We start from the raw sequence: 24557 nt of genomic DNA on the forward strand, positions 1-24557 counted from the left end.
ACACTAAAGCCCTGTACAACCACTTGAATGAATGTATAAACTCGACTGTACCAGAAAGGATCAAAGCCAGAGCCCCAAATAAAAAACAAGCTGCCATGGTGGATATCCAGCATCAACAAACTTTACAATAATCACAAAAAGCTGCTGCCAAGAAAACAAAGGCAAGACCCTAGCAATGGAAAAGTACCTTCCTCAGCCTTAACAGGCAAATAAGACAACTTGTCAAATCCTCCAAGAGCTCCTTTCGAGAAACTTAGCAAGTACAGTCAAGGATAACCCTAAGGCCTTTTACAGCTATGTACGTAACCTAAAGAGTAGGACCCAAGCATGTGCAGAACTCGTGGCCAATGGTATCACACATACTGACCCCACAGAGATAGTATGCCTGCTAGCAGATGGGTTTGGCGAAAATTTCAGTCCCTTATCCCCTCCTACCTGACAACAAACCTTCCCCCAAACCCCACCCCCACCCTACATATCTGAACAGCAGGTCCTCAAATTGCTGTCCAAGGCAAAAAACACAGCCTGTATGGGACCAGACAAAATCCCAGGCTGTCTTCTAAATAGGCTGAGACATGAACTAGCATGACCACTAAGTATCCTTTTCAAGCATAGCCTAACCACAGGCTTTGTTCCTGCAGAATGGACAACAGCTACAGTTATTCCCCTCCACAAAGGTGGCTTAGAGACAGACCCAGGGAATTACAGACCCATAAGCCTGACCAGCCTCATCTGTAAGGCCATGGAACATATCATTATGGAACTCATAAATAAAGACATTGTTGACCTCCAAACCCTGGGTCTTACCCAATTTGGCTTCGTGAAGGGCAGATCCTGCCTGTTAAATCTGGTGGATTTCTTTGAAAGTGTGACCAAGGCCATTGATGAGAGTAAATATATGCAGACAACATATCTCGACTTGGCAAAGGCTTTTGACACAATCCCACATTCAGGCATTACTGATAAACTTAGCTGACTGAATGTAAACCCCCTCATTGTAAAATGGGTTGCCAACTGGCTCACAAACCAAACACATACTATCAAAGTGGGTGACTCACATCAACCAGCAGACTTGTTGCCGGCAGTGTGCCACAGGGGTCAGTATTGGGCCTCCTACTGTTTGATATATACTTCTCAGAAGCTCGGGTCAAAACTAAGAGGTTGTGGCTGATCAAGGTTGCAGACAGCTGCACGCTAGGTGCAGTCATTGAATCCCCAAATGATGTTAGTATACTCTAGGAGGGTCTCACACAAATGAGAAACTGGTGAATTAGTCATGGTCTCAAACTGAATACAGAGATATACATCATCATTACCTTCAGCACAAACAATGTCCCTTCACACTGTTAAATCAACAATGATACCCTAAGTACCCATGATGTGGTAAGGAACCTGTGATCACAAGTTGACTGTGAACTTAACTTCGACCACCATGTGTCGAATGTAGTAAGGAAAGCTTTCTATGCAGGACAATTGATTAATAAAGGCATCCCCTCAAGAGCAAAAGAAGTTATGACTCCACCTATACTTGGCACTTTTCTGGCCCATAATTGAGTATAACACCCCATTTGGCATGTACCATACTAAGCACCTGCAGCAATTAGAGAGACCTCAGAGGTTTCTATCAAAGAAGATACAGGGGCTCCAGCATGTGCTGTACACAGACTGACTAAAGTTCCTTTCACTATACTCCACATTGTAAAGACTTCTTAGTGGAGACTTATGCCTGGCCTACAGAGCAACCCAAGACCCAAACCTAATGAACTTGCTGTATATCCATAAATTAAATGGGACTAGGAATACCTGTTCCAGTGACCTAAATATGACCTGTGACTTAAATAGGATAGGCTGAAGGGACAGATTTATGTCCCAGCGACTGCCACATCTTTGGAACAGGATACCAATTAATGTGAAACAGAGTATCTCTATGACACTGTTCAAGAGGAACCTGGACGAGTGGATGGAGCACCCACATCCCTTCTGGACATGGGTAGTTATCACTAAATGCAGTCTTAGGTATTCACTAACATTTCTATGGTATTACATTGGGATGAAACAGCTAGGCTTAAAATGACCCCCGGGTTAATAGCCTAGTAATCTCCTATGATCCGATATGACTTATTTTTGTTTTTTACTTTTCTTAAATTGTACTGTTGATAGTTGCTTGTCTTTTACTAAGCTTTTCTTCTCAGGTGTCCACTGAAAATGGGCTCTGGCTCAATTAGACCAACCCGGTTAACAAATGTCAAATAAGTAAATCAATAAATAAATAAATAAAAGGTTGACACAGATACCAAAGAAAAACTACAAATATTTTTTTTCATTTATCTCAGAAACTTAAGGAATGATGTCTAACACTTTACTAAGGTCATCCATAATATCACACACTGATTCCAAGGATATAGCCAATATATTAGCAAACAAATTTAGTGCTAACTTCTCCCCACCTACCCATATTGTTGCCCCATTATCCCTAAACATTTAATTTTCCCCTGAAATCACCTTGGAACAAGTCTTAGAATCTCCATCAAAGGCTAAAAATAATACTTCAGTGAAAACAGATAACATATCAGGCTGCATTCTCATCAGTACCAGGTACACACTGTGTGAGCCTATGCTTAAACTGTAAAACCTCAGCCTGTCTACAGCGTTTGTTCCTGATGTCTGGAGAACAGCCACTGTGACTCCCTTACACAAAGGTAACGCTTCTGTGGACCCAGGTAATTATACATCCATCAAGCCTCACCAGCCTTATATTCAAAACCATGGAATGTACCATAGCATTTATACACACATATTCAGCTTGACTGATCTAGATCCCAATCAGTTTGGTTTTGTGAAGGGTGGGTCCTGACTCCTTAACCTAGTAAGCTTCTTTGAAAAGCTTACAGAGGCTATGGACAGTGGTCACTCTGAGCACATTGCTTTACTTGACCTGACCAAGGCTTTTGATACTATTTCATATGTTGGAATTACTGAAAATTTAGACAAACTTAATTTAAACCCATATGCTATCTGCTGGATTGCAAATTGATGATCAAACAGTTCCCAGGTTGTGCAAGTTACTGGTACACTCTCTGAATGTAAAATTGTAATGAGCAGGGTGCCCCAGGAACTGTGCTAATCCCTCTCCTGTTTGGCATTTATTTTGTAGACATCCAAGCAAATATTTCAGAAATGTGGTTGACCAAGTTTACTTATGACTGCAACGTGGGTATTGTTATCCACTGATCCACTGATAATAAACAGCTCCGGAAGAGGTTTGAATATGCACACACTTGGTGTACTAAAGTCAATCTCAAGTTAAATACAAAGAGGGAGCATAGTAGTATTTGGCAAAAAGTTAGCCCCACTGCATATGCAATAAATGGGACTCCCATTCAGACAGAGATGGCTGTAAGAGACCCAGGTATGCCATTTCCTGGCTATGGTGGACACATAACATGGATAACTCTCTCTCATTCAGTCATTATGTTTCCACCATAGTCAGAAAATCCTTATATCTGACCCAGTTATTTACAAAGGGAGTATCTTCAAGACCCAAAGAAGTCATCCCTTATCAGACATGTCATTGAATACAATGTCCATTTTGGTAAACACACAAGCATATTGCTCAACTGGAAAGGCCGGAAATATTTTTAGCCAAGTAAATTAAGGTCTTAAATCTTCCAACTATTCCAAAAGATTAGTACGACTCCTACACCCCTTATTTTTAGCTACTCCAACATGACTTACAGATTTTCAAGCCATGAAAGAGTCAATTCTATTTGACCTTCTATTTCTTTAATAGACCTGTGCCTCTGCAAAAACCCACACTAGCAACTTAAATATACAACAAAACATGAACAAGTCTCACTGGAAGGATAGGTTCCTAACACAGTGCATACCCAGCCTATGATATGAGTTGCCACTAAAGGTAAAACAAAGAAGTACCTGGGTTACCTTTAAGGTTAGTCTTTATGACTTGATGTATAGTCACAGATTTACAGCAGGCTTATCCTGTAAGGCCCGACTCGGTTTAGGAGGTAAGCAGTATTAAGTACTTGACAAAGGTGGCAAGAGCTTTAAAGTTTACCTACTTACAGCTGTATATGGGTAGACATTGAATGATCCCTGTGATCACCACTTGGGTAGTATTAGTCCTATGATTGTATGTCCCTTTAAGGGTTGTGCTTAAAGATAAGAAGGGCAAAGTTACAGTTCCTTGAAAGTCACCAAAATGATACTTTTTAGGCAATTTTAAAACAATTATTGTTAAGCGAGCATTGCCCATTATTATTTTTGTATTAGAGTTATGAGATATTTAAAAAGATGTAAAAGCAAGACTATCCTTTACTAATCTATGTTATCTTATTTTTAATTGGGTAAGTTCACTGAACTGTCATAGCAAGTATAAGTGCAATATGTGCACCCACTTTTGAAGTAGCCCATCAGGGAACATGTTTCTGGGAAGTGAGAAACACAAGGAGTACTACATTTATACAAGGACATTTTAGCTACCCAAAATATTTGTATTCTGTTTCATTCACACAAAAATGGAATTCAAGAAAATGGCTCACACTCATGCCTGTGAATTAAAAACTGAAACACCCCCCCCCCCAAATTCCTGCAGGCAGAGGAAGAACATGCAAACTTCAAACTGAGAGTTACTAGGGCTGCCAGCTTTGGAAGGGAAGAAAAGAACAAAGGAGACAATTGTCGGTCCACCTCTTGTGCTGTTTTGCTCCACCTTGCACCCTCTTCCTCCCCCCACCTGAATTTTTCAGCACATCATGTATGGACCACAGCCACCTCAGCTATGATCCCAGATTTGTTCAATTGTTATCCAAAATGAGTTTTACAAATGAAATAGCACAATGACATACAGAAGTTTCCCAGAACGGTCCCTAGAATGAAACTGCACACCAAAATTTCACTTAGATGACCAGATCCCATGATACAGAGGGATAAAGCCCTGACTGCATTCCAGATAATCCATGTTTGACTTGAAGCTCAGCTGCTGATAGGGTTGAGTATGGGAGGCTGGGACGGAGTGCTGAATGCCAGCTCAAACATCCAGGAATGGAAGGAGGCATCCTGGCTTGCTGCACTGGTAATACCTTTAGGAGTATTGCTGTATTGCCATAACATGAAGAACTCACTGTGCCCATGCTACAAGTGGTGTGTCACCTGGTCAGAAGACTACATTTGAATGGAAATGCTTGTGTACCTCCCAAAGGCAGCTACAGCAGAGTTTGAAAGACTGCCACAAGGATGGAGATACATCAGTTAACAGGATCTGCAGAAGACTGACCCACTTTATAACTCTCAACCCTCCTTCTGCTGGAGAACAAATGAGCTGGATGCCTCTCACGTGAAGGAAGAATGAATGGATCAGTTCATGTAGGAAGGGGTGCCATTGAGCTGATCTTGCAGATGGCACAAAATAAACAAATAAATAAATAACTAAAACTCAGTACAGCAATCAGTTAGTTAAAATATACATAGAAATATACTATAAGACATATCATTATAATTATCATATGATCATCATCATCAACAGTTTTTTCCCATTTTTCCATTGGATAGGGGTGTTGCATCAACTTTCTCCCATTCCTTTGAATCAGAGCCACTCTCCTACCTTCTTCAACAGTTATGCCCACCTATAACAGGTCTACTTTCACATTATCCATCAATCCCCTGATGGAGCATTCTTGTCTCCTATTGACTTGCTCTTGACTCTACCAAATCATATTTTGCTTTCCTGTACATGTGACCAAACCGCCATAATCTGTTCATTTTGACCTTCTCTTTGACCGGAGCTACTTTTGCTTCTGCTTTGATGCCTTGTTTCATCACCTGTCCTTTAGTGTGTATCGTACTGTCCATCTCATGTACTTCATGCCCATCACCTCAGGTTTCCCCAGCTGCTCTGCCTTCACTGCCCAGGTTTCTGTGCCATACAGAAACAATGGTCACAGCACTGTTTTTCATACCTTACTTTTCAACTTCTTTGGTACTGTTCAGTCACACATTATCCCTTATACATTGTTCCATTTGGCTGCAATGCCAATGATTCCCAGATACCTTAAGTTGTTGTTGTTCTGTTCCACTCTCTCCATTTGTGCCATAACCACTGTCTTGTCTGTACTTAAATTCATCTTATGTGCTTTCAGTTTTTCATTCCAGTCCCCTATCATTTGTTAAGAGTTCCTGTTCAGAGTCTGCTTGCAATGTCACCTTGTATGCATACAGCAGCTTTGTTGATCTTCACTCTCTATATTATTTTATATATATTATTTTACTATGTTCCACATTATAAATATGTTTAGTAAGTCATATTATTTCTGAAACAGTAATGTAAGCTCAAAGACTATTCAAACAGATTTTATTATGGATGTTTCTAACTAGCAAGCAGAGGTAGAGTCAATTAGATATAGTGGATTAAATGGTATATAATGCAACCAGGGATAAGCTACACTCAAATTTCAAGTGAAATAATTTAGGTATGATTGACTTTAATAGATAAGCTTCTGATAAAAATAAAAGGTCAGGTTAGATATGCAAACTGTACTATGAAAACAGTTTGATTAACCTTCTCTGTATCTTTTTTTTGCAGGGGGGCTTGCCCCCATGCACACCACATACCCTGCTACTTATATATATATAAATATATATATATATATATATATATATATATATATATATATATATATATATATATAAATATATATATATATATATATATATATATATATATACCAACTCTGACATTACACAATATCAAAGAAAGGGCATATTCTCCAACTACAAAAACTGTGTTTGTTTTATATATATATATATATATATATATATATATATATATATATATATATATATATATATATTTATTTCTATTTCTTTTATGATGCCAGCTCAGGGCAGATGAGTTCTGTATATTATTGCATTCCCCAAACTTGACATTATACAAATATTTCATAAAGAAATTGATTTTATTTCATCTTGCCAGATGGTCACATTAAACTTCAAGACTGCATCTATTGCTTACTGTTGGTAGAGATATCTTAATCAACCCTGTTGAGTTCTTCATAAAAGTTTTAGAAAAAATGACTTAGGTGCACATTGCATCCAAGACTGACATTCGATCATTAGGACTTAACTGCAGCCCTGTGTTGATTAGTGGCATCTTTATACTGAGTGAAAATGCTGGTTTTATATAATATGAACAACAGTTTCATTTCTGCTGTATTGCTAACTTGAAAACAATATGTTCTTCAAGTATGTGGCATTCCATTTCCTGAAAAGAAGTCATGTATCTCTCCTTTGAAGAAACCAAATATAATGCAAATGTGCAGCCAATCACCAACATGGATTTGCAAGCCTGTACCTTATGCCCACAGATAGGAAACAATATCCCAATCCCCTTTTGAGTTAACGTTTCCGAGAGTTATACTTAGTTGGCTACATACTGCTATTTTGGCCTTACAGATTTACATACAGCTCAACGCTGAAGCTGATGAGCCATTTTGCCATAGTCGGTGCTGGAATTTTTTTATGACAACATTGTCAATGATAAGAAGTGCCATTTTTGTTTGTAATTTGACGCAATATGTACTTCTGATATCATAACTACTCAAAAAATATTTTCTGAATATTTACTGCATTACCCATCCTAAAGACAAGTCAAACACTGCCTTTAAAGGAAATGAAAATAAACTCAAATAGCAGAATGCCAATTTGAAATGCCTGAGCATGCCCATGTTTAATATATATATATGAAAATAATAAGTATCATCAGCCAAAATCTCAGGTACCACCATTTCAGAAAATAAACCAACTAAAGCTAGTTAAATGACAGGTCAGACTGTTCTGGTCTCCAATTTTTAAGTAGTTCATTTGAAACATATTACTCTCACTTATTAAGTAGCAAATTCATATTGGACACATTTAAGATTTTATAATACAAAATTCATTCCATCACAAGCAAACATTTTACTCCCTCTTTTAAACAGTCATACCAGCATATTACTGTATAATATGCATTTTATGGTATTAGTAATCGTAATATTCATTCTGGCCAGTACCATGGTGTAGAGAGATAAAGCCCAAACTACAGCCCGGGTGGCCAGGGGTCAATTAGTGGCTCAGGCATCTGATGTGCTGACAGGGAGAGATGACCGTTCCCTTCCCAGGGGAAGGGTCAGGTGTCTAAGTATTCTCTGCAGGTAGGCATGGTCTATAGAGGGAGTAGACCTTGGATGCAGCAAGCTAATGCAGGGGAAAGTGAATACCAAGAAGCAGATCATAAATGAAAAAAAAATTCCATAGTGGAAGCAGTTAATGGCACAGCCCCTTGGGATGCCTTTAGTTTTTGCAATGGTCCCAGTCTTAGAATAGAATTAGTCCAGCAGCAGTAGAAGAGGGTAGTAGACCCAGCAATGGACAGGGCACGAGGGTAGCCAGAAAGAAAGAAGTAGAAGAGGAACAAAACAAATCATAATACTTATTCTAATCCACTGGTTAAATTTAAGATGATTCCTTCTTAAACAGAAGTGCATTAAAACTTAAAAGACACTATATGTTGCATGGCATTAATAAAGTCCCCCATGCCTCCCACACAGAGGTTAACCTGGCCTATTATAATCATTACAAGCTTGCCACATTTTAAGAAAAAGTACCATTCCCAAGATGAGCAAGTTCAGACAGCATTGGGCTGAGCACTACAGCATTCATTATAATGAAGTTTGCCCCATGTAGATGATGATTATAGCATTCATTAGCTGCCTTGCAATGGTATATTTGTATTGGTTTGCTGAGTACTATACCCACTGTAGATGTTATTGTTTTGCAGTGCTTCTTCTTCTTTTGGCTGCTCCCTTTAGGGGTCGCCACAACAGATCAAGTGTTTCCATTTCTTCCTGTCCTCTGCATCTTGCTCTGTCACACCAACCACCTGCATGTCCTCTCTCACCACATGCATAAACCTTATCTTAGGCCTTCCTCTTTTCCTGTTACCTGGCAGCTTCATCCTTAGCATCTTTTTCCCAATATACTCTGCATCCCTCCTCAGCACATGTCCAAACCAATGTAATCTTGTCTCCAAACCTTCCAACCTGGGCTGACCCTCTAATATACTTATTCCTAATGCTGTCCATCCTCATCACACCCAGTGCAAATCTTAACATCTTCAACTCTGCCACATCAAGCTCTGACTCCTGCCTTTTTGTCAATGCCACTGCCTCTAACCCGTATAACATAGCTGGTCTCACTACCCTCTTGTAGACCTTCCCTTTCAGTCTTACTGGTACTCATCTGTCACAAATCACTCCTGACACTCTTCTCCACCCACTCCATCTTGTCTGTACTCTCTTCTTCACCTCTCTTCCACACTCACCATTACTCTGAAATGTCGATCCCAAGTATTTAAACTCATCCACCTTCACCACCTCTACTCCCTGCATCCTCACCATTCCTCTATCCTCCCTCTCATTCACACACATATATTCTGTCTTAGTCCTGCTGACCTTCATTCCTCTTCTCTCTAGAGCATATCTCCAACTCTCCAGGGTCTCCTCCACCTGTTCCCTACTCTCACTACAGATCACAATGTCATCTGCAAACATCATAGTCCACGGGGATTCCTGTCTGATCTCGTCCGTCAACCTGTCCATCACCATTACAAATAAGAAAGGGCTCAGAGCTGAACCTTGATGTAATCCCACCTCCACCTTAAACGCATCCATCACTCCCACCGCAGACCTCACCACTGTCACACTACCCTCGTACATATTCTGTACCACTCTTACATACTTCTCTGACACTCCCGACTTCCTCATACAATACCACAACTCCTCTCTAGGCACCCTGTCATATGCTTTCTCTAAATCCACAAAGACACAATGCAACTCCTTCTGACATTCTGTGTATTTCTTCATCAACACTCCCAAAGCAAACATCACATCTGTAGTGCTTTTTCCTGGCATGAAACCATACTGCTGATCACTAGTCATCACCTCCCTTCTTAACCTAGCTTCCACTACTCTTTCCCATAACTTCATGCCGTGACTGATCAATGTAATCCCTCTGTAGTTTCTACAGCTCTGCACATCACCCTTATTCTTAAAAATCGGTACCAAAACACTTTTTCTCCATTCTTCAGGCATCCTCTCACTTTCCAAGATTTCATTAAACAATCTAGTTAAAAACTCCACTGCCATTTCACCTAAACACCTCCATGCTTCCACAGGTATGTCATCTAGACCAAGAGCCTTTCCGTTCTTCATCCTCTTCATAGCTATCCTTACTTCCTCCTTGCTAATCCACTGCACGTCATGATTCACTATCCGCACATCATCCAACCTTCTCTGCCTCTCATTCTCTTCATTCATCAGTCCCTCAAAGTACTCTTTCCATCTGTTTAACACACTCTCCTTGCTTGTGAGTACGTTTCCCTCATTATCCTTTATCACTCTTACCTGCTGCACATCTTTACTATCTCGGTCCCTCTGTCTAGCCAATCGGTACAGGTCCTTTTCTCCCTCCTTAGTGTCCATCCTTTTATACAACTCATCATATGCCTTATCCTTAGCCTTTGCCACCTCTCTCTTTGCCATGCACCTCATCTCCTTATACTCTTGTCTACATTCTTCATCTCTCTGACAATCACACTTCTTCTTCGCCAACCTCTTTCTCTGTATACTCTCCTGTACTTCTTCATTCCACCACCAGGTTTCCTTGTCCTCCTTCCTCTTTCCAAATGTCACACCAAGCATCTTTCTAGCCATCTCTCTTACTAGCTCTGCTGTAGTTACCCAGCCATTTGGTAACTCATCACTGCCACCCAGTGCTTGTCTTAACTCTTCCGTGAACATCACCTCACAATTACCATTTTTCAGTTTCCACCATTTGATCCTTGGTGCTGCCCTCACACTCATCCTCCTCTGCTTGATCACCAATGTCATCCTACAAACCACCATCCTATGCTGCCTAACTACACTTTCCCCTGCCACCACTTTACAGTCTCCAATCTCCTTCAGACTGGCCCTTCTACATAAGATATAATCCACCTGTGTACATCTTCCTCCACTCTTGTATGTCACCCTTTGCTCCTCCCTCTTGTTAAAATAAGTATTCAACACAGCCATGTCCATCCTTTTCGCAAAATCCACTACCATCTGACCTTCTGCATTCCTTTGCTGAACACCATACCTACCAATCACTTCCTCATCCCCTCTGTTCCTTCACCAACATGCCCATTGAAATCTGCTCCAATCACCAGTCTCTCACCCTTGGGTACAGTAATCACCACTTCATCCAACTCACTCCAAAATTTTTCTTTCTCATCCATCGCACACCCAACTTGTGGAGCATATGCACTAACAACATTCATCCTTACACCATAAATTTCCAGCTTCATAAACATCACTCTATCCGACACTCTTTTCACCTCCAAAACACTCTTAGCATACTGTTCCTTCAGGATAATGTCTACTCCATTTCTCCTCTCATCATTACACCATCAGTTTCCAGCTTCATAAACATCACTCTATCCGACACTCTTTTCACCTCCAAAACACTCTTAGCATACTGTTCCTTCAGGATAATGTCTACTCCATTTCTCCTCCCATCCACACCATGATAAAACAATTTGAACCCACCTCCAATACACCTAGCCTTGCTCCCCTTCCATCTGGTCTCTTGCACACACAATATACCAACCTTCCTTCGGTCCATCATATCAGCTAGCTCTTTCCCTATACCAGTCTTACTGCCAACATTCAAAGTTCCGACCCTCACTATCACAGTCCTAGCCTTTACCTGCCTTCGGCCATGCCTTCAGCCTCTTCACCTCCTTCGGCCAACAGTAGCCCAATTTCTGCCAGCACCCTGTTGGCCAACAGTACTGGTGGCTGTCGTTGTTAACCTGGGCCTCGACCGATCCGGTATGTATATGTGTACTTTTGCCTGCATGTATGATTTGGCAAAATTTTATGCCGGATGCCCTTCCTGACGCAACCCTCCCCATTTATCCGGGCTTGGGACTGGCACAAAGAAATGCACTGGCTTGTGCATCCCCAGTGGCTGCGTTATTGTTTTGCAGTGCTACTTTGTTTTATAACCTGTTAAATACTGACTCTTCATAGGTCAAAATACTTCAGGAATCAACAAGCATCAGACCTTTTTACCAGATGGCATGAAATATCTTTCTTAAAAAGCTATAATATTAGCATAGCCAATGTAGCTACACATACAGTTGGAGTTTGTGATGGCTCAATTTAAAATACTTTGAGTACATATTTTAATTTTATAAGATGCCCTGTAATTGCTAGGTTCTTCTTTGAGTAAATAGTTTTGTAAACCCCATCATTTATTTGTTAAAAACTCTATGGCAAATATTGTCCTTTCTTACTAATCTGTAAAATTATAATTCTGTCTCAAAATCATATCATGTTTATTAAGGAGCATGATCCTGTTTTCTATGCAGTATTAAAAACTACATGTAAAACAAAACAAAACCAGTAATAAAAGTTAATAAAGTGTGCATATTCACTCAAATAAATAATTATACATTTAAACAAAAAATTATAAATGAGGCAACACTATACACTCACAGAGCTATCAGGAATATGGACACTGGATTCTATTTATGACCCTAGCCGTGAGAATCATGAGTTTTTATGATTTTTTTTTACTTGCAGGAGACATTGAAATCACTTTAAGCTTTGCTAGATCAACCTAAGAAATGAAACACGTCAGGTCCCAAAAAGTTGTAAAAGAAGCCTGTCACCAGAAGACACTTGTCAATATATGGAGACATCCTAGTAGACACCCTACTTCCATTGTATATCCTTTTAATTCAAAATCCAAAAGAAAAAAACAGCACCAGGAGAAGTTTCAAAATAAATATTTAAATATTTTTATTGTGGCAAACCCAAAAATCCATAAGCAGCAAACCAGTTTCGGCTGAGTAATAGCCTTCTTCAGTGCATTAGTGTGTATAGACAGTTCTACATGCTTATATAGGTATAAGGTCAGTAAAATTAATTACAGTCATCCATTAACTTAACTCATTCAGGCCAGGATTAAATAATGCACCTAGCCTAATAATCCATCCTGACTCTTTTTGGTTTAAAATAGAATGTCATCCTGATTTACATGTTTTATTACATTGAATTTTGTCAGTTATGGTAAATGTAAACACGGCAGTTTTGTGTTTCAAAGTGTGTTTATATAGTGCATTGGATAACCTATTGTTCTTGATATCACTTAAATGTTCACTGATTCTGAATCTGAAAGGTCTTGATGTTTGCCCTATGTAGAACGCAGAGCAAAAGCAGGTAGCTAAATTGATTACCCAATCACTGCTGCGGTTCCCAAAACATCTTATGTCATAGACTCTGGATGTATTTTTACTGGTAAACTCTATTGTTTTAACTATATATTTACAAGCACTAGAATGACCACAGGCTATACAGCCTGACAATCTGTCTCCAAACAAAGTGGTTTGTTGTTTGGTGGGCTCAGTATGATGTTTGTAATGGGTGAAATATGAGTTGATGATTCTGCCTCTGCGATATGAAAATGAACAACGAGGTGTGAGACAATTGCCTAGTTTTTCACAGGCCAACAGAATATCCCAATGATTGTTGATAATGTCCCTAAACCAATTTGTATTGCATCCAAAGGTAGTTACTAACCTAATGGGTTGTGAGGTATGTTTGTTGGCAGTGGTTTGGTCCCTATATTGTAATAGCTGATTTCTGTCCTGTTGATCAGCAAAACTCTGTGCCTGATTCAAAGATTCTGCCTGGTAACCTCTGTTGAGAAATCTTTGAGTAAGATCATGTTGGCAGGGCCCATGAGATTGTTCAGAGGAACAAATATATTTTATACGTAGATATTGAGATTTGGGGATATTTCGGATGATGTGGCATGGGTGATGGCTGGAAGCATGTAATAAAGTGTTGTACTGTGCACTACATTAATGGTTTAATCTGTGCACCCTGTCTCCTTTGCGTGTATTTGGTTTGGTCTACATATCCTTTTAATTCCCCACAGAGCTCCATTGGTAGTAGAATTTATTATTTTTTAATGCCTTTAACACCATCACCAGGCATATATAGTACAGATGCTATGCCCGCTTCCAGTATGGATCATGAAGCGATCTTATTTAAGCTACATTCCTATCTCTTATCTCAGAGAAAAGACACCCATAGAGGATGGACCTCTTAATTCTCAAATAAGATAATTTACTTGAATATTTAAAAGAAGATAGAGCATTTTACACAAACAAGCCCAAATGATAGTATGCCAGTCCAAATATGGTGGGAATCATACAAACTGGAACTACAAAGCCTGTGTTCTGGAGCCAAGAAACAGCTCCTTAACTCTGAATAATAAAATTGTTAATGAAGAATAAGAGAATAAACTCTGGGATAAATGTCACGCTACTAGGTTTCACAACCCTGAGAATCTTCAAGAGTGTAAAAGAGCTCACCAACAATCTGGGATTCTTTTGAAACGAAAGTCTCAGCTGTATTTGGATGCAATAGTCTGTCAAAATGGGCAAGCAGATACACAAATAATTCTAAACTATTAGCATTCAAATTACGCTGAAGAAAATTTAGAGTTGAATTAGGTGTCATGTGGGAGGACAAGACAGCCACCTCCCTAAAAGATATTAATACAAAATGCATGGCTTTTTTCCACTCACTGTACAAAGAAGTTGACCCCCATCTAGCTACTCTGTGAAATCCCCATTTAAATGGACCAGACTATAATACCTAAATTAAGTGATTGCCACATGTCTCTTCTGGCTAAGCCAATTAAAGAATCAGAAATTAAGAAAACAGTTTCAATTTTTCCTGGGGGAAAGTCCCTGGGCTGGATGGCCTTCATATGGAATTATAACAGATCCTTATTAAACATCCTCTCTGCCCCTTTAAGCAACTTGTGTACATTTTTTCTGACTTCTTAAACTGATAATCCCTTGTCTACATTATCATCCATAATTGTCCTACCAAATCCAGGAAAGACCCTTCCCTTCCACAGAAATACAGGACAGTTTCTCTTTTGAGTGCAGATGTTAGGATTTATGTTAAGGTACTAGCAAAGCATCTTGTGGTGATCCTCACAGACATCATTATGAACACTCAAGTTGGATTCATTAATGGAAGGAGGAGTACTGATCATGCTCATACACTTACACTATATTTTCACCGTCTAAAGAGTGTTTCAGAACCAGCATCTGCTCTCTGTGTATACTTTGAGAAAGTCTTTGACCCTGTTTAAGGGACATCATACACAGAATGCGAATACCAGACCAGGTTATAAACTCTGCTAAAAGCTTACAACATCAGCCTCAGCCAATACTCTAATGACTTTCTTTCTCCAACCTCTTCCTTAGGAAGAGGGTGTAGACAGGGATGTCCTCTTTCACCCTCCCTTTTAATAGTGATAGAGGCTTTAAAAAGATTTTTAAATTGTCCTTCAGTTATGTCATGCTGATCTGTTCCTCTCATACTCATAGAAGCTATGTTATTTGCCAGTGACTGCAACATACTTACTCATAACCCTAAGAAGGATATAACATTCATACTTAGCACATTAAATTACTTTGGGAGTCTATGAAGCCTAAGAGATAATCATGCCAAAACTGTTCTTTTAACAGTTATCAATACAAACAAGGAATGTTTCTCCTTTTAAATGGTTGCAAACCAGCCCCCATTTTCTAGGGATTAGAATACACCAAGACATCCACACAATGTTAATCTTCAGTCTTAAACAAATGGGATAAAGATTTTGTCTTGAGTGCATGCATGGCAATATCTTCTTCTGTGATTATTGGGGCAAACTGCAGGAGTTAAACTGATGATTTCCCCCTGGTCTTTTCGATATTAAGGCATTTTCCCACTCCACCCTTCTATCCATGGCTTACAAAGATTATCAGTTTACTGAATTCTTATATTTAGAGGAAGGGCAGACATAGAGTAAATCAAGTGATTCAGTACAGTCCCACTAAACACCTAGGTCTTGGTATACTGAGTTGGGACAAATATGCACAAACTTTCACTTTATCTACCCTGTTTACTATTAATCACACACATCTACCCCTTTAGGCACAGCTGGGGGTAAACATACTACACATCTTCATACCATGGGTACTGAACTGATACCCAAGGGCTTTACCTAAGCATTTAAAAGGATAGCATTTTTTTTTCAAAAACCCACTCGGCTCTACATTCCTTAGCTAAATCATAGACTGAACAAATATATGGAGATCAGCAGTACCCATGTGGAGAAAATCATACTTTATAAGTGATAATTCCCCCTTCATTGTTAAATCTTGGGAGTCCAAGAGAATAACATTTCTTTCAGGTCTTTCCCAAATGGTGGAAAACAAATGTTTTATGATCACCTTTGAAACCCTGTAGTGGGAGAAAGGCCTTGGGAAAGTGGGTTTTGGAAATATTTACAGATTAGACATATGATACATAGATCTCAAATGGCTAACCATTTATCCTGTGACCCGTACCCATTAAGTTATTTCATAAAGATTTCATAAGCTTGGGAAGGGAGCTGGATACCCTACAAAAAACTTTCTAGTCTACACTGCTTTAATAGCACCCCACCAAAGTAGTTCTCAGGCTTCTTTCTCGTCTTGGGTAGCAACCCTACACCATCAACTCATCACCAACTATCCTACACATTTGCTAAAGATGGTTTTGAGAAGCAAACATTTTTTTTTATTAACACGGCCTACTGGGATACAGCAACAACAGTAGAAAGGGGTCTCTCCTCTACAATTCTCTGTTCAGCATGTAGGGCGATTAATCCCTTTTATATGCTTTGAGTTTTTTTACCAGTGCACCAAGATTTTATGTGGCTAGGTTATTCTTCCTCTCATCTCTCTACAAATAGGTATTCAGTGGGATGGATTTTACAACTCTCAGTGGTAGTCAGAGTATATGTAGACTTGGCATGGAACTCACCTGAATTTCTCACAATCAGTGGACTGTACCAGTGGGTTACTGTAAGGGGGAAACTCCTCATCTAAGCCCATCATAACTCCTTATGAACTTGTTGTAGTGCAGTTAGCTTGAAACTCCCAGCCTCAAAACAACTTGTTGGAGACATTTTTGCACTTTCTATCTTTAAATCTGTTATAAGCTGGCCTTACTCAACAGATGATAAACATTAATATAAGGTGATAATCATTTGCTTGCATTCTTTGCCAGTATATCAGGCAGCCTTGCATTTGTAAAGAGTTTCTTATGTACATAGTTGTTTCAATAATTAATAGTTTAGTAGCTTTGTGTTTATATAATTTAGCCCAATATATGTTTATTAGTTCATTGATTTATCTCTGTTCTTATTTGAAGACTTGCAAAGTTACAATTCAAGTGCTTGTATACATTTGCAAGAATGTATCTTTCTATAAAATTGTCTTTGCCATGATAATTTCATTGTAGCTTTTCAATCTGTATATACTAAGTACATTTACGATGTCTAGCACAATTGAAAATTATTGGAAAAAAGTACAATAATTTGGATATTCTTCCATAATTTGCTGTCTAAATAATTGTAGATTCTAATGCAGACTTAACAGCCTCCATCTGATTTAAACAAAATACAAGAGGAGCTGACTGCAAAACAGTTTCAATGCTTAAGATAATTCCATGTAGTATCCTGCCCATTTACAGCACAAAACAACAAAGCAGGGATAAACACCAATAACCAAAACCAACTACACAAACATGGGGTGGTCAAACAGGAACGCCACAGCCACCAATATTTAGAGTAAAACAACCATTTATTGATTTGTTTAAAACAGATCAAGTGCTTTCATGTTCAAAGTGTAAAGGACTTCTGAGAACTCACTAATGCCAGCCTTGTCTAGTCTTGTGACTGGGGATCTTACTATGAAGTCACCAGTCTCTAAACATTTTTTTGTTTGTGGAGTGGTCAGGACCCTTTGTCTTGTGGTAACTCATTGTTAAAGATGAAATATTATGTGATGTGATATTTGATTATGATTTTTTCTGAGACTTAAACCTTATGCATCTAGGAGGCTTTGGTAAGGATTTCTTTACAGCACTGGCATATGACAATATTTTTTAAGAATAAGGGTGATGTGCAGAGCTGCAGTAACTACAGAGGGATTACATTGATCAGTCACAGCATGAAGTTATGGGAAAGAGTAGTGGAAGCCAGGTTAAGAGGGGGCGTGATGATTAGTGAACAGCATATGGTTTCATGCCGGGAAAGAGCACTACAGATGCGATGTTTGCTCTAATAGTGTTGATGGAGAATTACAGAGAATGTCAGAAGGAGTTGCATTGTGTTTTTGTAGACTTAGAGAAAGCATATGACAGGGTGCCTAGAGAGGAGTTGTGGTATTGTATGAGGAAGTCAGGAGTGTCAGAGAAGTATGTAAGAGTGGTACAGGATATGTACAAGGTTAGTGTGACAGTGGTGAGGTCTGCGGTGGGAGTGATGGATGCGTTTAAGGTGGAGGTGGGGTTATATCAAGGATCAGCCCTGAGCCCTTTCTTATTTGCAATGGTGAAGGACAAGTTGACAGACGAGATCAGACAGGAGTCCTCGTGGACTATGATGTTTGCAGATGACGTTGTGATCTGTAGTGAGAGTAAGGAACAGGTGGAGGAGACCCTGGAGAGGTGGAGATATGCCCTAGAGAGAAGAGGAATGAAGGTCAGCAGGACTAAGACAGAATATATGTGTGTGTGAATGAGAGGGAGGATAAAAGAATGGTGAGGATGCAAGGAGTAGAGGTGGCAAAGGTGGATGAGTGTAAATACTTGGGGTCAATAGTTCAGAGTAATGGTGAGTGTGGAAGCGAGGTGAAGAAGAGAGTACAGGCAGGATGGAGTGGGTGGAGAAGAGTGACAGGAGTGATTTGTGAGAGACGAGTACCTGTAAGAGTGAAAGGGAAGGTCTACAAGAGGGTAGTGAGACCAGCTATGTTATATGGGTTGGAAACAGTGGCACTGACAAAAAGGCAGGAGTTTGAGCTGGATGTGGCAGAGTTAAAGATGTTAAGATTTGCACTGGGTGCGACGAGGTTAGACTGGATTAAGAATAAGTATATTAGAGGGTCAGCCCAGGTTGGAAGGTTTGGAGACAAAGCCAGAGAGGCAAGATTACGTTGGTTTGGACATGTGCTGAGGAGGGATGCTGAGTATATTGGGAAAAAGATGCTAAAGATGAAGCTACCAGGTAAGAGGAAAAGAGGAAGGCCTAAGATAAGATTTATGGATGTGGTGAGAGAGGACATGCAGGTGGTTGGTGTGACAGAGCAAGATGCAGAGGACAGGAAGAAATGGAAACAGGTGATCCACTGAGGCGACCCCTAATGGGAACAGCTGAAAGAAGATGATGACTGGCATATGACAATGTATTATGTGTCAAAACGTAGTGCACAGTATGCGGTGTGTTAGTGCAATGCACAAAGTCTGTGTTTATTGTGAAAGTGATCTCAATATATTTGCACTTCTCACAAACAGAATTTTTTTATATTTATGTTTAGCAATTTATCTATTGACATAAAGCAGTTGTTATACTGTTTTATTTGCCAAATACTATGAGGCTGGCAAAATAGGAGAGGCAAGTAGGCTGACTTTCCATTTTGTCCAGGGTGAAGTAAAAGCTGATTTGATTTACACAGAGTTGCAGAGCTTAAAGAAAATAGAGATCTACAATTTACTATTATAATCATCAGTTGCAGAGTGGGTACTGTAATTGCATATGATTGTCTACTTAGGTAAATATGCAACTATTATAAGCACAACTCAGAAACCTTGCCTAACCATAGTGTTGAGCTTATCTGTGGGCTAAGTTGTGCAATGTGTCTCCACTAGGGCTGCTAGGAGCTAATTTAGGAGTGCTAGGTGCTCAGCTCTGCAAGTCATACAGCTCAGCATATCTTACTCACTATATGTAGCAAGACACTATTTATCAATAGGTTATGGGTGATCCGATTATGTTAGGAAAAGTTACAACTGAAAATGAGTGCATCTATGAAGTACATGTTTCAAGCTCATTGCGTTAAGCATAGCTCCGCTTAATATAAAAATAACAGGGAAAATGAAAGAACCAATAATAAAAAATAAATAAATAAATCTCTAAAAAATTGTGTTTATTTTTCCTAGAACGGCAGCAATTACCTTCTTCCCACCAGGATAACTCATGCACCTGGACAAAACTGGCTGTTTGCTGTATCTTTGAAAACTGAATAAAAACACAGCAAATAAATGCAGCTACACTGATACTTCACTTAACAGCACATAAAACATGCAGTACAAACTGTAAAGTGACTTGCATATGTAGCTGTAACATCAAATTCAGAGAAAACACAATAAAACTCCAGAAAAAAATGAAGAGCAAAACAGAGAAAACATGCAGAAAACTGTAGAAAATGAATGAAGCCATTATTAGTGGGCATACATGTCGACTGTCCCTGATTTGGGCTCAAAATTTGCTTTGTTCCTTCTAATACCTCCAAACCCTGACAATTTGTTCAGAAAAGACAGTGGGGTACACTTAAATAATGACAATAATTAAGTTAATTAAATTTATAATCTTCTTTTACTTCAGAAAATGTTTGTTAATGCAGATTCTCTTATGTCAACTTGTCAGGTTAGTAGTACTAATATTTTAAATAAGTCTCCCTGATTATCTTTGATAGTAGCATAAATATCACACTAGGTCTCCCTTGGAAAGGTGCCATTAACCTAGTGGCACTAACATGATCAACAAAGATAAATAATTATTCTGGATTTGTCCTTGATACTGGAGGTAATAGGTTCATAGGTTCATACTAGGCTATCTGCCCTAGGGCATTTATAAGCCTAGCCAGAGTGTGTTTGGCTTTCGCCACCCATTTTAAATTAATTTTGCTATGCCCTTTTTCGAGGTTAGTATACTGTGCCTCTGTCTAACAGTGACACAGAAGTGATACGCGGGGTAAACCTACGATCTCCCATCTACTCATCAAGATTCCTCTTGAAGAGAGTCAATGAGGGACTCTGCCTAACCTGGACTGGGATTTTATTCCAGAGTGAAGGGAGCCTCTGGGTTATGAATCTGTCCCTCCAGCAATTCCTATTTATTTCAGTGCTGAGGTTCAAGTCTCTCAAGCGTGTAGCTCGATGGGATTTGGATTTTCTGAGGTGCAGCATGCCCATTAATTCCGGGTTGGACATGGCTTTATACGTCAGGCACTGATCGCCTCTGAGCAGGCGGTATGCCACTGAGTAGAGCTGGAGTTTCTTTAACCAGGCAGCATATGGCATCTGTTTGAGCCCTTTGATCCTCTTGGTGAGGTACTTTTGGGGTCTTTCCAGTTGCTGCAGGTGTCTGGTAAGGTACATCCCAAAAGGGGCATTGTACTCAATTATGGGCCTGATGAGGGATGAGTAAAGAGGCACGATGACCTCCCCTGATCTAGATGTGAATCCCTTCATGATTAGGTGGGCTATATAAAATGTTTTTCTAACCACTTTGGCCACGTGGTTGTCAAATGAGAGATTGCTATCAACTTGGGTGCCTAGGTCCCTAATTACTTCTTCTGTACTTAATGGATTACCACCTATGTGGTAATTTGTGGGCACTTTGTTTTTGCCAAAGGGGATGACTATACACTTTTTGGCGTTTAGCTTGAGGCCATGGCTCTGGCACCAATTGTCTGTTTCTATGAGGCCCTTTTGGAGGATGCATGTGTCGGCTGGAGAGTCTATTATGGTGCCCAGTTTGCAGTCATCTGCAAACTTGGTCAGCCACAGTCCTTCCATGTTGCCCTGTACCTCCGAGAAATATATACCGAACAAGAGAGGTCCCAGGACTGAGCCCTGTGGGACACCACTTGTAACTGGTTTGGAGTCTGACATGGCTCCAGCAATTCTAACCATGTGGGTTCTGTCCTTGAGCCAGTTTGCAACCCATCTAGTGACATAGGGGTTTATATTTAAGCTGGTGAGCTTATCTATAATGCCCAAGTGGGGTATTGTATTGAAGGCTTTTGCGAGGACCAGGTAGGCTGTGTGGACTACCTTCCCCTCGTCAATGGCCTTGGTGACTGTTTCAAAGAAATCGACCAGGTTTAAGAGACAGGATCTGCCCTTAACAAAGCTGAACTGGGTAGGATCCAGTGTCTGTAGGTCCCCAATATCTTTATTTATGAGGTCCATGATGATCCTTTCCATAGCTTTGCAGACCAAGCTAGTCAGGCTTAAGGGGCGATAGTTTACAGGATCCGTTGAGGCACCACCTTTGTGGAGAGGGACCACTGTTGCTGTACGCCACTCTTTGGGTACATATCCTGTAGTAAGGCTGAGACTGAACAGTAGTTTTAGGTTTGGGTTTAGCTCTTCTTGGAGTTCATGTAGGATGCAGCCGGGACACTGTCTGGTCCCATTGATGCTGTGTTTTTTGCTTTGGAGAGGGCGGCTCTTACCTGAGCATCTGAGATGTCAGGGGGGCAGCACTCTGCTGGGATAGATATTTGCCCTTTTGGTGGGGTGGGGGGGGGGAGAAGTTTGCGCTGAACCTGTCAGCTAGGATGTTGGTAATGTCTGTGGGTTCGGTGTATTTTTTTGTCATTTTGGACTAATTCTGAGCATATCTGGGAATTCCCACCAAGGTTCCTAACATAACTAAAGAAAGCCTTGTGATTATCCTTAGTGTCCTGTGCAATTTTTCTCTCGAAGCTGGCCTTAGACGATTTTATGAGTGCCCTTGGTTTTTTGCTAATACTGATCAGAGATGCCTTCCCTTTTTGGAATTTTGCTCTATCATGTAGTAGCTTCCTCCTTCTATTGTATAGTTTGTTTATGGCTGGGGTCCACCAGACAGGACATCTGCCTTTGGAGGATTGGGTCTTGGTTTTATTTGGGATTGCATGATCAATGCATTCCTGAAGGTGTTCATAGAATGCATTTATAAAGGATTCTGCGGTCTGGGCCGTATTTTCCACAGGCCCGGGTGCTTTGAAGGATTCCACCTCGGTTTTGAGGAGTGTGAAATTTGCTTTAGAGAAGTTTTTCACTGTGGTTTTCTGGGCAGGGGGTGGGGTCAGGATGTGAATATCTAGTGAGATTAGTTTATGGTCTGATCTTACCAGTGAGGGATACACTTCTGGTCTGGAGCATAGAGTCCCCATGTCAGTGATGATCAGGTCCAGTATGTTTTCCCCTCTTGTGGGAGTGGTAACAAGTTGTTCCATAGCATTTGAGTTTATAAATTCTAGGAACCTTTGGGCTAGGGTGTTGGAGCTAGAGTAATGCTCCCAGTCTATCCTTGGGTAGTTGAAGTCGCTCAATATAATGGTGTTTGGAGAGACCTTCATATTTTCTAGTGTTCTCAGGAAGGCCAAGTGGGGTTCCTGGGTTTGGGAGGGTGGTCTGTAGCATGCTATAAACTGGAAGGCAGTTTTACCCACTGTTAGTTGCACATGAATAGTCTCTGATGCTTCGTGCTATGCCACCAACCTCGAGGTGTGGGTATCTTTGACGAATATTGATACTCCCCCTCCTTTTGTGGTTCGGTCCAAGTTTTGGTGCCGAAAAGCATGGTATGAGGTAATAGTTGGGTCTATATCACATTGTTGAATCACAATTCAGTGAACACGTTTTCGTCGAACAACTATTCATTGATCCTCCTAAACATCAAACTATGTTTTCAGCACAGTGTTTCCTAAGGCAAACTGATGGTATTCTACCTTAGTGACCATGAACAAAACCATGGGTTATGCCCCCCACATCTACCAATGTGGAGGGGCTGCACCCACCATCCCCCTAACTAAACATGTCAACTCCAGGATTGCACTACAGTGGGGAAAAGGGCAAATTCCAGATGATGGCCAGCTGTCAGTTTGCCCTAGGAAACATTTTGCTATAAACGTAGTTCAATGATTAGGAGCTTCGATGAATAGTTGTTTGACGAAGAAGCATTTGTGATTCAATGATGTGATATAGACCCAATAATAGCAAGAGAGTTGTTAGTGTAATTAATGTTTTAAATATAGTAAATTAATTAACTAATTAACCAAGTAAGTGAAATGGTCTATTTAGGATCCTTCTCGACCATGACCCTGACCAAAAGTTTAGAGTAGCCAGCTGACCAGCATCTTGCTGGGTGTTGGAAAGAAACTGAAATACCTAAATGTAACCCATAAAGACATGATGTGATTCATGAAAAACTCTACACAGCATCCAGAGATCAGGACTGAACCCCAGGCACTGAAGATGTGAGTCACAGATCCTTACACCTGAACTGCTTTTATGCCACATTAAAACCAAACACAGCCAAATGTTCATATGCTCACACAGAGGAATGTTATTATTTTCTTGTAAACTCAGTCAACTTTACTGTAATGGTTACAAAAGAGAAGAGTTAAAATGGCTTATGTGATAGTGCTCAAATCATGATTTTTGTACATTTTATAGAAATGCCAGTTCATGAAAAGGAGACACTGAAAGATAAATAATTCATTTTGAAAAGGTGGAGGGCATCATATTTGATCATAATATGAAAAGGTGAGCATAGGAAGCAGAAACTCA

The sequence above is a fragment of the Protopterus annectens genome, chromosome 6.part0, assembly GCF_019279795.1.
Source record: "Protopterus annectens isolate FY-2018-M chromosome 6.part0, PAN1.0, whole genome shotgun sequence".
Taxonomy (NCBI): domain Eukaryota; kingdom Metazoa; phylum Chordata; order Ceratodontiformes; family Protopteridae; genus Protopterus; species Protopterus annectens.